Source organism: Ischnura elegans, chromosome 5 (assembly GCF_921293095.1).
Source record: "Ischnura elegans chromosome 5, ioIscEleg1.1, whole genome shotgun sequence".
Classification (NCBI taxonomy): domain Eukaryota; kingdom Metazoa; phylum Arthropoda; class Insecta; order Odonata; family Coenagrionidae; genus Ischnura; species Ischnura elegans.
In genome coordinates this window covers 115,800,734-115,816,046 of record NC_060250.1, presented here as the reverse complement: position 1 = coordinate 115,816,046, position 15,313 = coordinate 115,800,734, and positions in this window count along the sequence as shown.

Sequence of the window (15,313 nt, the reverse complement as noted above, 5' to 3'; positions counted from 1 at the left end):
GGAATGGGAGGAGGGGGAAGGAAGTGGAGGGGGTAGAAGGAACTGGAAGAAGTAGAAGGAAGTGGGGGTCCTAGAAGGAAGACGAGGTGGTAGAAGGAAGTGGGGTAGGTAGAAGGCAGTGGAGAAGATAGAAGGAAGTGAATGAGGTAGAAGGAAGTGGAGGAGGTAGAAGGAAGTGGTGGAGGTAGAAGGAAGTGGAGGACGTGGAAGGAAGTGGAGGAGGGAGATGGTAGTTTAGGAAGAAGAATGAAGTTGAAGAGGGAGAAGGAAGTGGAGGATGGAGTAGGAAGGGGAAAAGGGAGAAAGAAGAAGAGGAAAGAGAAGGAAGGGGAGGAGGGAGGAGGAAGGGGAAGAGGGAGAAGTAAGGGGAAGAGGGAGAAGGAAATAAAGAAGGGTGAAGGAAGGGGAGGAGGGTGAAGGAAGAGGTGGAGTTAGAAGGAAGTGGAGGAGGTAGAAGGAAGTGGAGGAGGTAGAAGGAAGTGGTGGAGGTAGAGTGTACTGGAGGAGATAGAAGGAAGTTGAGGAGGTAGACGGAAGAAGAGGAGATAGACGGAATTTTAGAAGGCGGAAGGAATTGGAGATTGCAGAAGGAAGTGGAGGAGGTAGAAGAAACTGGAGGACCCTGAAGGAAGTGGAGGAGGTAGACGGAATTTTAGGAGGTAGAAGGAATTGGAGATGGCAGAAGGAAGTGGAGGAGGTAGAAGGAATTGGAGGACTCAGAAGGAAGTCGAGGAGGTAGAAGGAAGTGGAGAAGGTAGAAGGAAGTGGAGGAGATAGATGGAAGTAAAGGAGGTAGGAGGAAGTGGAGGAGGGAGAAGGAAGGGTAAAAGGGAGAAGGAAACGGAGGAGGTAGAAGGAAGTGGAGGAGGCAGAAGGAAGTGCAGGAGGCAGAAGGAAGTGGGAAATGAGGAAATAAGGAAAAAAAGGAAAAAAGGGAATAAGGAAAAAAGGAAATAAGAATAAATGGAAAACAGAAAATAAGGAAAAAAAGAAAAAAGAAAATAAGGAAAAAAGGAAACAAAAAAATAAGGAAAGTGGGAAAAAAAGAAAAAAAGAAAAAAGGAAATATGGAAAAAAGGCAAAAATGAAATATGGAAAAAAAGGAAATATAATAAAAAAGAAATTAAGAAATAAGTAATAAAGGAAATAAGATTAAAAGGGAATAAGGATAAAGGAAATATGGAAAAAAGGAAATCAGGAAAAAAGGATATAAATAAAAAGGAAATAAAGATAAAAGGAAGTAAGGATAAAAGGAAATAAGGAAAAAGGGAATTAAGGAAAAAACGAAATAAATGAAAAGGAAATAAGGAAAAAAAGAAATAAGGAAAAAAGGAAATAAGTAAAAAAGGGAATAAGGAAATACGAAAAACAGGAAAAAAGAAAATATGGAAAAACGAAAATAAAAAAATGGAAAAAACGAAAAAAGGAAATATGGAAAAAAGGCAAAAATGAAAAATGGGAAAAAAGGAAATAAGGCAATAAGGAAATAAAGAAATAAGTAATAAAGGAAATATGGAAAAAGAAAATGTGGAAATGAGAAATAAGTAAATAAGTAAAAAAGGAAATAAGGAAATTAGGAAATAAGGAAAAAAGGAAATAAGAAAAAAAAGGAACAAGGAAAAAGCATATAATGAAATATGTGAAAAAGGAAATAAAGAAATGAAATATGGGAAAAGGGAAATAAGAAAAAAAGGAAAAAAGGCAACAAGGGAAAAAATAAGTAAGGAAAAATGTGATAAGGACATAAGGAAAAAAGGATGTAAAGAAAAAGAGAATAATGAAAAAAGGAGAAAAGTAAATATGAAAAAAGGAAATACCGAAATAATGAGATAAGGAAAAAAGGAAATCAGGAAAAAAGGAAAAAATGGAATAAGGAAAAAAGGGGATAGGGAAAAAAGGAAAAAAATATGGAAAAATGGAAATAAGGAAATATGGATTTAAGGAAATAAGGAAAAAAGGATATTAGGAAAAAAGGAAATATGGAAAAAATGAAAAAGGAAAAAAGAAAATATGGAATTAATTAAAAAAGGAACTAAGTAAAAAAAGGAAATAAGAGAAAGGGAAATAAGGAAAAAAGGAAATAAGGAAAAAAGGAAATAAGAAAAAAAGGAAATAAGTAGAAAGGAAATAAGGAAAAAAGGAAAAAAGGGAATAAGAAAATAGTAAAAAAGAAATAAGGAAAAAGGAAATACCGTATTTTCCGGCGTATAAGACGACTTTCTAGCACCTAAAACCTTTTTTAAAAAGTCGGGGTCGTCTTATACGCCGGGAATGTGGCAGCAAGGAGGAGGGGTGGCCGCACTGAACAAACACTTCACACATTTGCAGAACCCTAACCCTAACCCAGTGCTGAGATCTAATATACCAGGCTTTGTGAACTTCCATGTTAAAAGGAGGCCAAGGGAGAACCAAGCAAGACAATTAAACCAACGGTCGGAGGCACTTCAACACAATCAGCAGAGGACAGTTGTGAATGCAATGCATTAACAGGCGCGTGAGCACGGAATATAAATCAGACAACTGGCTTTAACACTGACATACGAAGCAAAAGGCAGTACACTACCTCCCATTCGAAATATGGGCACCACACCCCGAAACACTACGATGGTGCTTCATTTTCACTTTATAAAATTAAAGACATCACACGGATCACGAGAGCTCCTGACTTGCCAAGACAACGAATTCAAAACGTGGTAACGTGGTAATAACGGCCGTGGGGCCACGTGAGCTCTACGGAAACCCTCCCCTACTTCCCCCTTCCACTCTCACCTCCCCTACACCTTTCAATATTTCTCTCAGATGGCGTTGGTGCAAGCTACCCGGAAGCCCCATAAGAGATCGCACTGGTTGTAATATACCGTATAAATGCCAAACAGTCAAGGCCCCAACATGGCTCCACTAACAAGAAGAAAGAAATATGAAGCCAGTTTCAAACTAAAAGTTGTAAACTTTGCCATGGAACATAATAACTGCGCTGCTGCAAGACATTATGGAGTAACAGAAAAGATGGTTCGTGACTGGAAAGCAAACGAAAAAGCACTGAAGAATATGCCAAGGGGTAAGTGTGCATTAAGAAGAGGCACCCCACATTGGTCAGAACTCGAAAAACATGTAGCAGACATGGTGAATGAGCATCGCCAAAATGGTTATGTTGTAACACGCAATAAAATACGCTTGTTTGCACTTCAGTGGGCAAAATCTAATCCAGATCACAGCAACAGATTTAAGGCCACTGTATCCTGGTGTACTAGATTCTTAGAAAGGCACAATTTGGTACTGAGGCAAAAGACAAAAATTTCACAGAAATTACCTGCAGATCTTGATGCCAAATTAAATAACTTCCATCGATGCGTAATAAAACAGCGCAATAAACATGGCTATGCGTTAAATAGTATCGGAAATATGGATGAAACCTCAATGAATTTTGATATGGTTGGAAATAAGACTGTCCATCTAAAAGGTGAAAAAACTATTTTAATTAAAACAACAGGACATGAGAAGTCCAGTTTTACAGTGGTACTAGCTTGCACAGCTGATGGCGCCAAACTGAGACCAATGGTTATTTTTAAAAGAAAAACAATGCCGAAACTCAAGTTCCCTGTTGGTTGTTTTGTACATGTGAATGAAAAAGGCTGGATGGATGAAGAAGGGGTAAAGCTATGGCTTGATAACGTATGGAGCAGGCGACCAGGTGGACTTATTAAAAAACGTAGTCTACTGGTGTGGGATATGTTCAGGGCTCATTTAACTCCCAGCACCAAGGAAAGGCTTGCGAGACTAAATACAGATTCAGCAGTTATTCCTGCAGGATTGACATCATTGGTACAGCCACTGGATGTGTGCCTAAACAAGCCGTTTAAAGATCGCATTCGAGAACAGTGGAATGAGTGGATGGTTAGCGGTGAGAAGTCATTCACAAAAGGAGGAAACATGCGTGCTCCACAGTTGGATGTTTTGTGCAAATTTGTTATAAAAGCCTGGAATGACATTGATGCAAAAACAGTAATCAAGTCTTTCAAAAAGTGTGGCATATCAAATTCGTTAGATGGTATGGAGGACGACTACTTGTGGCAAAATGAAGAGGAAGTCGAAGCTGAGACCACACCATCTGATACGGAATTTGATCCATATGATGATTGCCTTACAAATGTAGAACAAGACGTTATTGATGTACTGATGATATCAAATGACGAACAGGAGGATTTTAAAGGTTTTTAAATGGAAACTGCGTTGCTGACTCGCAGTGACTTGCGAGCTCTCTCTATCGTTTGTTAACTTCCTTGTATCAGACTGCTTTAGGAAAAGTTTAATCCACTTGCACTGTTTTAGTTTTATATGTTTTATGAGGAACTGACTTATGTTTATTAGTGACCGTTTTCATGCTATCATGTCATGCCATGATGTCATAAGCATATTAATTAAAAATTTCTATATTGAAATCAAATCTGATGTTTTTTATTTACCGGTAGTGTGCGTTGGAAAAGGGGTAGTCTTATACGGAGAGTATAGCACGAATTATATATTTTAACAAAAAAGTTGGGGGTCGTCTTATACGCCCAGTCGTCTTATACGCCGGAAAATACGGTACTTAAATATAAAAAAATAAGGAAATAGGGAAATAGGAAAATAGGGAACAAGGAAAAGAGGAAATAAGGATAAAAGTATTAAGGAAATAAGGAAAAAAGGATATAAAGAAAAAGGGTATAAGGAAAAAAGGAGAAAAGTAATTATGTAAAAAGGAAAAAAGGAAATATGGAATAAGAAAATATGGAAAAAAGGAAATAAGGAAAAAGGAAATAAGGAAAAAAGAAATAAGGAAAAAAGGAAAAAGGAAAATAAGGAAAAAAGGAAATATATAAAAAGGAAATAAGGTAAAAAGGAAAAAATGAAAAAAGGAAATAAAGTAATAAGTAGAAGAGGAAATAAAGAAAAAAAATAAGGAAAAAAGGAAAAAGGAAATAAGAAAAAAGGAAATAAGGAATAAAAGAAATAAGGAAAAAAGGAAATAACGAAAAAAGGGAATAAGGAAAAAAAGGAATATGGAAATAAGGAAAGACGTAAGAAAGGATATAAGGAGATTAGGAAATAAGGAAAAAAGGGAAATTAGTAAAAAAGATATAAGTAAAAAAGGAAATTAAGAAAAAAAGAAAATAAGGAAAAAAAGGAAATATGGAAATAAGGAAATAAGGAATAAAGGAAAATAGGGAACAAGGAAAAGAGGAAATAACAAAAAAAGTAATAAGGAAATAAGGAAAAAAGGATATAAAGAAAAGGGAATAAGGAAAAAAGGAGAAAAGTAATTATGTAAAAAGGAAAAAAGAAAATATGGAATAAGAATATAAGGAATAAAGGAAATAAGTAAAAAGGAAATAAGGTAAAAAGGAAATAATGAAAAAAGGAAATAAGGTAATAAGTAAAAGAGGAAATAAAAAAAGTAAAAAAAATATAAGGAAAAAAGGAAATTAGGAAAAAAGGAAATAAGGAAAAAAGGAAATAAGGAATAAAGGAAATAAGGAAGACAGGAAATAACGAAAAAAGGGGATAGGAAAAAAAGGAATATGGAAATAAGAAAAGAAACTAGATAGGAAATAAGGAGATAAGGAAATAAGGAAACAAAAAGTAGTAAAAAAGATATAAGCAAAAAAGGAAATTAAGAAAAAAAGAAAACAAGGAAAAAAGGAAATAAGGAAAAAAATTAAATAAGGAAAAAAGGAAATAAGGAAAAACGGAAACAAGTAAAAAAGTTAATAAGGAAATATTGAAATAAGGAAAAAATGTAATAAGGAAAATAAGAAATAGGTAAAAAGGAAAATGGAAATAAGTAAAAAAGGAAATAAGGATAAAATGCAATAAGGAAAAAAGGAAATAAGGAAAAAAGGAAATAAGGAAAAAAGGAAATAAGGAAAAAAGGAAATAAGGAAATAAGGAAAATAGGAAATAAGAAGAAAAAAATAAATATAAAAATAAGGAAATTAGTGAAAAAAGAAATATGGAAAAATGCAAAAAGAGAAATAAGGAAAAAAATAAAAATGGAAAAAGGGAAATAAGGAAAAAAGTAAAAAGGTAATAAGTAAAAAAGGAAATATGAAGAAAAGTAAAAAGGGAAATAAGGATAAGGAAATAAGGAAATATGGAAATAAGTAAATAAGGAAAAAATGGAACAAGGAAAAATGGAGAAAAGGAAATATGGGAAAAGGAAAAAAGGAAATATTGAAATAAGGAAAAAAGGAAATTAGGAAAAAAGGAAAAAAGGGAATAAAAAGGGGGATAAGGAAAAAAAGGAAATTTGGAAAATAGGAAAATAGGAAATATGGAAATAAGGAAATAAGGAAAAAAGGAAATAAGGAAAAAAGGAAAAAAGGGAATAAGGAAAAAAGGGAATAACCAAAATAAGGAATAAAAAAGGAAAAACTGATAATATGAAAATAAGGAAAAAAGGACAAAAGGAAAAAAGGTAATAACTAAAAAAGAGGAATTGAGGATAAAAGAAAAAATGGAAAAAGGGGAATAAGGAAAAAAGGGAATAAGGAAAAAAGGGAATAAGGAAATAGGAAAAATGGAAATGAGGAAAAATGTAAAAAAAGGAAATAGGAAGAAAAGGAAATAAAGTAAAAAAGAAATAAGGAAAAAAAGAAATAAGGAAAAAAGGAAATTATGAAAAAAGCATTTATGGAAAAATTGAAATAAGGAAGATAGGAAATAAACACAAAAAGGAAATTTTCAAACTCTCCAACATTCCAACATTCAAACTTTCCAACATTCATACATTCTAACATTCCAACCTTCCAACATTCCAACATTCAAACTTTCCATTTTTCCAAATTTCCAACTTTCCAAATTCCAACTTTCCAAATTTCAAACTTTTCAACATTCCAACATTCCAACGTTCCAACCTTCCATTTTTCCAACTTTCAAACATTCCAACATTCCAAAATTCAACTTTTCCAAGTTTCCAATTTTCCAACTGTCCAATATTCTTACATTCAAACATTCCAACTTTTCAATATTCCAACCTTCCAACATTCGAACTTTCCATTTTTCCAACTTTCAAACTTTCCAACTTTCCGAATTTCCAACTTTCCAACATTCTAAATTTCCATATTTCCATCATATCAACTTTCCAACTCTCCAACATTCCAACATTCTAACATTAAAACATTCCAATAGTACCACATTCCAACCTTCCAACATTCCAACTTTCCATTTTTCCAACTTTCCAAATTTCCAAATTTCCAACTTTCCAACTTTTCAACATTCCAACATTCCAACTTTCCAACATTCCAACTTTCCAACTTTCCAATTTTCCAAATCAAACATTCCAACATTTAAACATTCCAACATTCCAACCTTCCAACATTCCAACTTTCCATTTTTCCACCTTTCAAACTTTCCAAATTTCCAAAATTCCAACTTTCCAAGTTTCCAACATTCCAACAATCCAGCATTCAAACATTCCAACAGTCCCGTATTCCAACCTTCCAACATTCAAACTTTCCACTTTCCAACTTTCCAACATTCTAACTTTCCAAATTTCCAACTTTCCATCATTCCAACTTTCCAACATTCCAACATTCAGACATTTCAACTTTCCAACTATCCAACTTTCCAACATTCCAACTTTAAAACTCTCCAACATGAAAACATTCCAACTTTCCAACTATACAACTTTCCAAAACTCCAAAATTCCACCATTATAACATTCCAACACATCAACATTCTAACATTCAAATATTCCAACATTCCAACTTTTGAAATGTCCAATTTTCTAACTTTCCATCTTTCCAACATTCACCAATACCAACATTCCAACTCTCCAACATTCCAACATTCTATCATTCCAAATTTCCAAATTTCCAACATTACAACTTTCTAACATTCCAGCTTCCCATTTTTCAAATTTTTCAACTCTTCAACATTCCAACATCCATACATTCCAACATTCCAACCTTCCAACATTCCAAATTTCTATTTTCAACTTTCGAACTTTCAAAATTTCCAAAATTCCAACTTTCCAACTTTCTAACTTTTAAATGTTCCAACAGTCCAACATTCAAACATTCCAACATTCAAACGTTCCAACAGTCCAACATTCCAACCTTGCAACTTTCCAACGTACCAACTTTCCAACTCAACAACATTCCAACATTACAACATTCAAGCATTCTGACATTCCAACAGTCCAACATTCCAATCTTCAAACATTCCAACTTTTCCACTTTCCAACTTTCCAACTCTCCAACATTCCAACATTCCAACATTCAAACATTTAAAACAGTGCAACATTCCAACCTTCCAACATTCCAACTTTCCATTTTTCAAACTCTCAAACTTTCCAACTTTCCAAAATTCCGACCTTCCAACTTTCCAAATTTCAAAATATCCAACTTTCCAACTTTTCAACATTCCAACAATCCAACTTTCCAACATTCAAATTTTCCATTGTTCCAACTTTCCAACATTACAACTTTCCCAATTTCCTACTTTCCAACAATTCAACTTTCCAACATTCGAACATTTAGACATTTCAACTTTCCAACTATCCAACTTTTCAACATTCCAACGTTCCAACTTTAAATCCTCCAACATTAAATCATTCCAACTTTCCAACTTGACAACTTTCCAAAACTCCAAATTTCCACCAATACAACAATCCAACACATCAACATTCCAACATTCAAATATTCCAACATTCCAACTTTTTAAGTTTCCAACTTTCTAATCTTCCAACTTTCCAACATTCACCAATACCAACATTCCAACTCTCCAACATTCCAACATTCCATAATTCCAAGTTTCCAAATTTCCCACATTCCAACTTTCCAACTCCCCATTTTTTCAAATTTTCCAACTCTCCAACATTTTAACATTCAAACATTCCAACATTCCAACATTCCAACCTTCCAACATTCCAACTTTCTATTTCCAAATTTCAAACTTTCAAAAATTTCAAAATTCCAACTTTCCAACTTTCAAATGTTCCAACAGTCCAACATTCAAACATTCCAACAATCAAACATTCCAAGAAAATCTACCCTTCCATTCCCTGATTGTAATCGTTGATGATATTTCGATTTTCTACGGGAATCTTCGGGAATATCTTTTCGTCCTTACTATGGGTTCCATATTCCCATAATTTAAAGCAACAGCGATGACAGAGTTATCATGCCATCGCACTAAGAGAATGTATTTTGACCTGTCAAACGAATAGTAGAAATCCTTGTTAGGTTTTTTTGTCAAATCTCTCGAAGACATGAGTGCGCAGTTTTCCGTTCGATTTTCTCTTGCTTTTCCCGTTGAAAAATAACAATTATCACTTGAGAGTTTCAAATAGATTGTAACTGATAAAGAAATTAACAAAATACTTAGCATGAATTTTCGGAGACTGACAAAAAAATGCAGTAACTTTATTACAACCGTTTCTTCTAGTGAACTTACAAATCCTAGGCATATCACTTTCAAGTTCCACCTCTACATATGGCAAAAATTCATATAGATAGCCTGTAGAGGAGGCCAGACACCACTATGTATAACCTACTCTAAATTGTTCCCCACGAATGAACATTTTAGCAGTGAGCCACCTGAAATATGGAACCATTTGTTAGGAAAATTCCTAACTGAATGGAATTTTGGTTTAGTTTATTGAGAAAAGTCCAACTTTCAAAAATGTATCACTTTGTGTAGTTGAGAATTATCGGAGAGCTGTCGATATTCATCATACCAAGTCCTCGTCATAAATTGCCTCGCAATTGCGACAGACATCTCCTCTTGGCTTGTCCAGTACAACTCAGTGCGTGGTAATATATGATACCTCGACAACATTATGATTCCAATTATTTTTTATATCTGCCTCACTCTGAGTAAATGTATGGTTATTTATCTCCTCAGCGTAATTTTTGAGTAGCTCAAAATTAATTCAATTAATTTTCCACTGAGAAATAAGTGACGGAGCTCAATTGGTGAGTGGCCTCCATACTGAGTAATAAGTGTTTCTATTCCATTTTTCTCACAGAAATTCGGGACTCCTACGGAGGTAGATTCTATTTTTTCACATTCAGATGAACCGCTGTTTGTTCTCTGCATCTTTTACCTGGGCGTGCGCGTTTACTGGACGATTTTTCTTTTGATACTACTGCTTGAGTAAAATATGATTTACCTTGCAGCACCTCCCGCAATATTTGAAATACTGAGAAGATATAATCCCCAGTTCCAAACTTAAGAAAATATTATACATCGCCTCTCCTGTCAATTTATATTCTTCAGCTACCTTCTTGACGCTTCTTATAAAGTATACGCCTGAGTAGTAGAAATAACGGATAAAATTTTCTTAAATTTTAAATCTGAACGAAACCCCTGAATAAATTATTTAGCTAAAAGCCGAGCAAAAACTACTGCGGTATGATTGATATAATTACTGAATGAGAATTAAAGATGCATTTCAGAGGACAATTTCATTGATACGAACCCAACTGAAGCTAGATTATTAGCCCTACATCACCTAAGCGATAGAAGAAAAAATAGGTAACTCAGGATTGCACGGAGAAAATTCCAATGAGCGACTAGAGGAACGCTCCACCTTCCATCACAATCCTGCTTCAACTAATAGGTTCCTCACGCTCTCATTCTACCATCTCTGAAAATGAATGCATCTGAAGCTGAATTTAACGTCTACGAAGTAATCCTTTCACTCAACGACATGGGAATGACATTGCTCTGTATCGGTTTGACGTGTGCGCGCAACAGTTGACTCCACGAAGTACCAGAGTGCTCGAAGTAAAATTCGTACCGATGGCCATGTTGGAATTCAAGATGCCATTCACCCTTTACTATGTAAATTCAAAACTTGTGAGTGCCACAAATGCATCTAAACTGCCTCCAAAAGACTACTTTGTCGATTAAAAGCCATATTGACGATTTTCATTGTGGTTTGAGACAAGCCCTCTGGTCTACCAGAGAATTCCCATCGTTGCGTAAACGCAACATTATTTACAACAACCATATTTATACCAGTAACGACGAAAGTTCGTGACAAAAATAAACATGATGAATAAAGAAGCTTAGAACTAAGAGAAAACATTACCTCTAGTAAGATCACGCAATAAATCTTTGTAAAAAAATATTTACAGTTTGTAGTACTTCAATGCTTCGAAATAGGCAAATTTCGAGGTAAAATGAAAAATGTTATTTATATATATATTTTTTTTTTAAATCACGAGATGTGGGTCATTGTAAATATTATTTAATTTTTTCCAAACTTTGCCAACGTTTCGGACATTTTATTTGTCCATCCTCAGGGCTATAAAAATGATAATTTATGATACAAAATTTGTTAAATACAGGCAATTTTACAGTTGTTATACATTAAAATACATGGAAATACATATTCAAAATTTACCTTTAAGTCTGATGTTGTTTTTATTTATTTACAATTTGGTTGCTTGGATTTCTTTCTTTGTTGGTTATGTCATTTATTAAATTATGATAAATTTTGCTTAGGTAAGTAATGTCTGTATATATATATAATATATACATATATATACAGACATTACTATTACATTACATTACTATTACATTATTATGTATTATATATATGTCTGTATAATATATATATATATATAATAAGGGGTCGTGAAGCATATAGTTTGAAAAATGTTATTTAAATGAATATTTTTCCAAAAATGACTAAATAAGAGCGAATGGTATTTCAGGAATTCAGAAACCCTGAGAAAAAATTATCCTAAAGCAAAGGTTTTTTATAATAATTTCAATTCATTAATGTTGCGTTTACGCAACGCTGGGGATTAATGGGTTAAATTATCCAGCAGAACTGTGAATATAAACTAAAGAAAGTATAGAAGGATGACGAATTCACGTGCTACATCATTCACAAGTGTAGCGTCCAAAAAGCTGATCTAAGAATTTAACCAATTTTTTTTATTGTAGTCCATTGTGAGTTGTCCTCGAACCAGCTCCCATTTGGGGTTACATGTATTACCAATGTTTTTAACTACAAATCCAGTTAAACATTTGCAGGTCAAATGTATTCATGTATAAGAGCCACTTATGCAAATGGTGAGCATTAGTCTAGTGCTTAAGCTGTCCAGTTGTCACCCAGAGGACCCGGTGTCAAGCCACGCATAAAAATAAAATTTTCAGCAAAATTTATGGAAATATTGACGAATAACATGCTTCTGTAAAATAGAACGTAGAATTAATGCACGAAAAATTTCATGCCAGGATCGCAAAATTTGATTTAATTCTGACACCCAGTTTTGGGACATTTGCCTAGTGAGAATTAGGCTGCTATTATGGATAAGCGTTGCAAGAAATAGCATACGCTATTCTGCGGGTCATTATAGCAACGACCCCGTATTATGAATGAAGCGTAGTAATAATTTTGTTCGGAATAGCAGCATGCTATTTCTTGCGCGAGCTATTTGGAAGCTCCGCCTCTTCCCGTATGAAAAACTTTCTGAACAGTTTGCGTAACCAATGAGGGAGAAGATATTTTATATATTTTTCTGTGTTTTACGGAATATTGACTTGAAATTATAAATAATTGCTTTATTTACATTTAAAAATTATATTAAACCTTGGAAATATATAATACGCTTTGAAAATCTCATTTAAGAAATCAGCTGTTTGTTGTGGTTGTGATAATTTCCCAATGGCTTCAGACAGGTGGGTTAGGTCATAATTTCGTTGTTATAATGATGATTTATCGGACATAAATATTCAATGATTTACCTATATCCGATCGGTCCTTTACCGTGAGATATATGCTATGCGAAATAATCATTGAAAGCTAAATATGTTTGATTTTCTTCGTAAATGTGTTAGGCTTCGAAGTCTGTTTGTTGCATATCAGAATTAATATGTATCAACTTTTATTGTATTGCTCGTGACGATATCGTTTTACTGTATGAACTAGAAGCTTTCGTTTCTAATGTTATCTATATATTATATGACTCCCTAATTTCAGTGTTCATTCTCTGTTTAGGAAATGAAGTAGGTGGCAACGTCACAGCTGTGCTTTCATGTATTATGATGGAATAGTATCGATATTTCAGCTGCATATTTGGAAAAAGCAGAGGGAGGTGATGGTGAATTTGAGGATGGATGGAACAGCTGTGAAAAAGTGAATCTAGCAATAGTGAATCGTGTGGAAAGTGCTGTTGTGTCAGTTATCATTTGTTTTCGTATCAGCTGATTTTATTGTGTGCTCACTGAAATTTTTGATAGACCCTGAACTGTGCCGATAAACTGAAACTTAATTGTGTGAATAACTTACTTGTCTATAGAGGAAACAATTTGTATTCAATTCCACATGATATATATTGCATTAATGATGTAGTGCATGGGTATTCCATTAAACGTTTGTGGTGAATCATATTTGTTCGGAAACTTTATTGTTGTTCGGAGAAATCCTTTGTTTTCAAGCAAGTAATTCAAGTCGACTGCCCGTGTTTATAATTTAGTAAATTTTTAGTTTTAATTGTAGAAGGCAGCGAATAGTGGGGAAAACAATTTCGACTCGTTGCATGTATTTGTATATACTGTCCAATTGAGGAAATGAACGGCTGATCAAAGTATATGGTATTATTATGGTAATATATGGTTTTCATTGAAAGCTATAACTATTAATATATTTGGCAAGTTAGTGTGTTAACAAAAAGCTTGAAAATTTTCAAGAATCGACCTGATAGCCTACATTGAGGATATTTTTAGTAGCAAGTCAAGTGATGAAATAAAATTATGAATTGTAAATATGAATAAAACACGTAAAATTTGGGCTAATGGTAGTAATTCTTTGCATTAATTGTTATTGTTTTCATACTGTCGATGAAGCAAGCTTGTGCTTCATATATTAAGCTCGAATGTTAATTCCTAACCAAATCACTTAACTAGTTAAATATTCATCACTTATGCTACTATTATTTAATTAAAATAAAGCTGATATCATTTTATTTTTGGCTATTATTCCATTTTTCAATGCTTGATTAGGTTACTTTAACCTCAGAAAAACAATTCGACATCGCAATGCGCACGTTTTCTGGTTGCTATACCGAATTGCTCGGCATCGAAGACCGCGTAATATTATAGCAAGCCTACCGGTTGCAATTCGCCGTTCATAATAGTAAATAGCAACGGGCCTATGCTATTCTGAGAATTACGTCTTCCGGTGTAGTAAAAACACGAATTGCAACCGTTCGTAATACCAAATAGCATAGGCGTTGCAATACGCTATATTATAGCAACATCGGTTGCAATAATGAAGAATAGCATAATGCTATTCCATCCATAATAGCAGCCTTAGTTTAAAGTCTTTTCTGTGAAGTCATTTTCAAGCACTTAAGAGCATTTACCTAGCACTGTGTCCGTCATAGACTCCATGATCATTGCCCGTTTCTGAATCAGCTCTCCATTCTCCATAGAAGTAGGCTGAAAGTAAGCATCAAAATATGAATGGACAGGGAATTGGACCTATCTTAGCAGGTGATTAAATACAACTACTTCTTAAACAATATAAACGCACATATTAGCTTATATTTTCCATGTGACCAAGAAGTAAATCAATAATATTTATGAAAAAATATGAATTCTCTATGGATGACAGCAAAGGTAAATAAATCTGATTTTCCATCCTTTCAAAACGACAAAAAAATCATAAACAGCAGTGGATACGTAATCCAATTGACTCTGTGGTCTACACCCATTACATTCCATTGTATGCCTTCTGTCTCGACTTCCATACTAAAAATTGTATTTATTTATGTATTTACTTATTTATACATGTATTTATCCTGTGAATAGAGCACTCTCAGAAATCGCATTAGCTGTAATGACATACCTTGTGACTCTCAAAACACATTGTCTACATGTCGATATCATTTTATGTTTTTTGTAGGAGGACATATAAAGAGAACTGACGTTTTTCAAAATTATCCATACAAATTTCGGCTATGACAGGGGACAAAGGTGACCACATAGCTACGCTATCTAATGGTTTTTTATGCCTGCCAATGAAGAAAAAACTGTTTTGATTTTTGCACAACTTCAGGAGTTCACAAAGTTCACTTTTCACTGGATATGGTGTACCTGACTTGATGAGGGCGATTTTCACTAAATGCACTACTTCCTTTCTTGGGTTATTCGGCAACAGATTCACTATGTCAAATGAAACTATTACACAACTATGTTGTAACATTTGTTGTGAGAGCAGGCTTGCAAGTTCATCGTCACAATAAATCACTATAGAGAAAAAGCCAAGTTTTTATTTCTTCAACTCCCACAATAAAGGATTTCCACCAAGTTT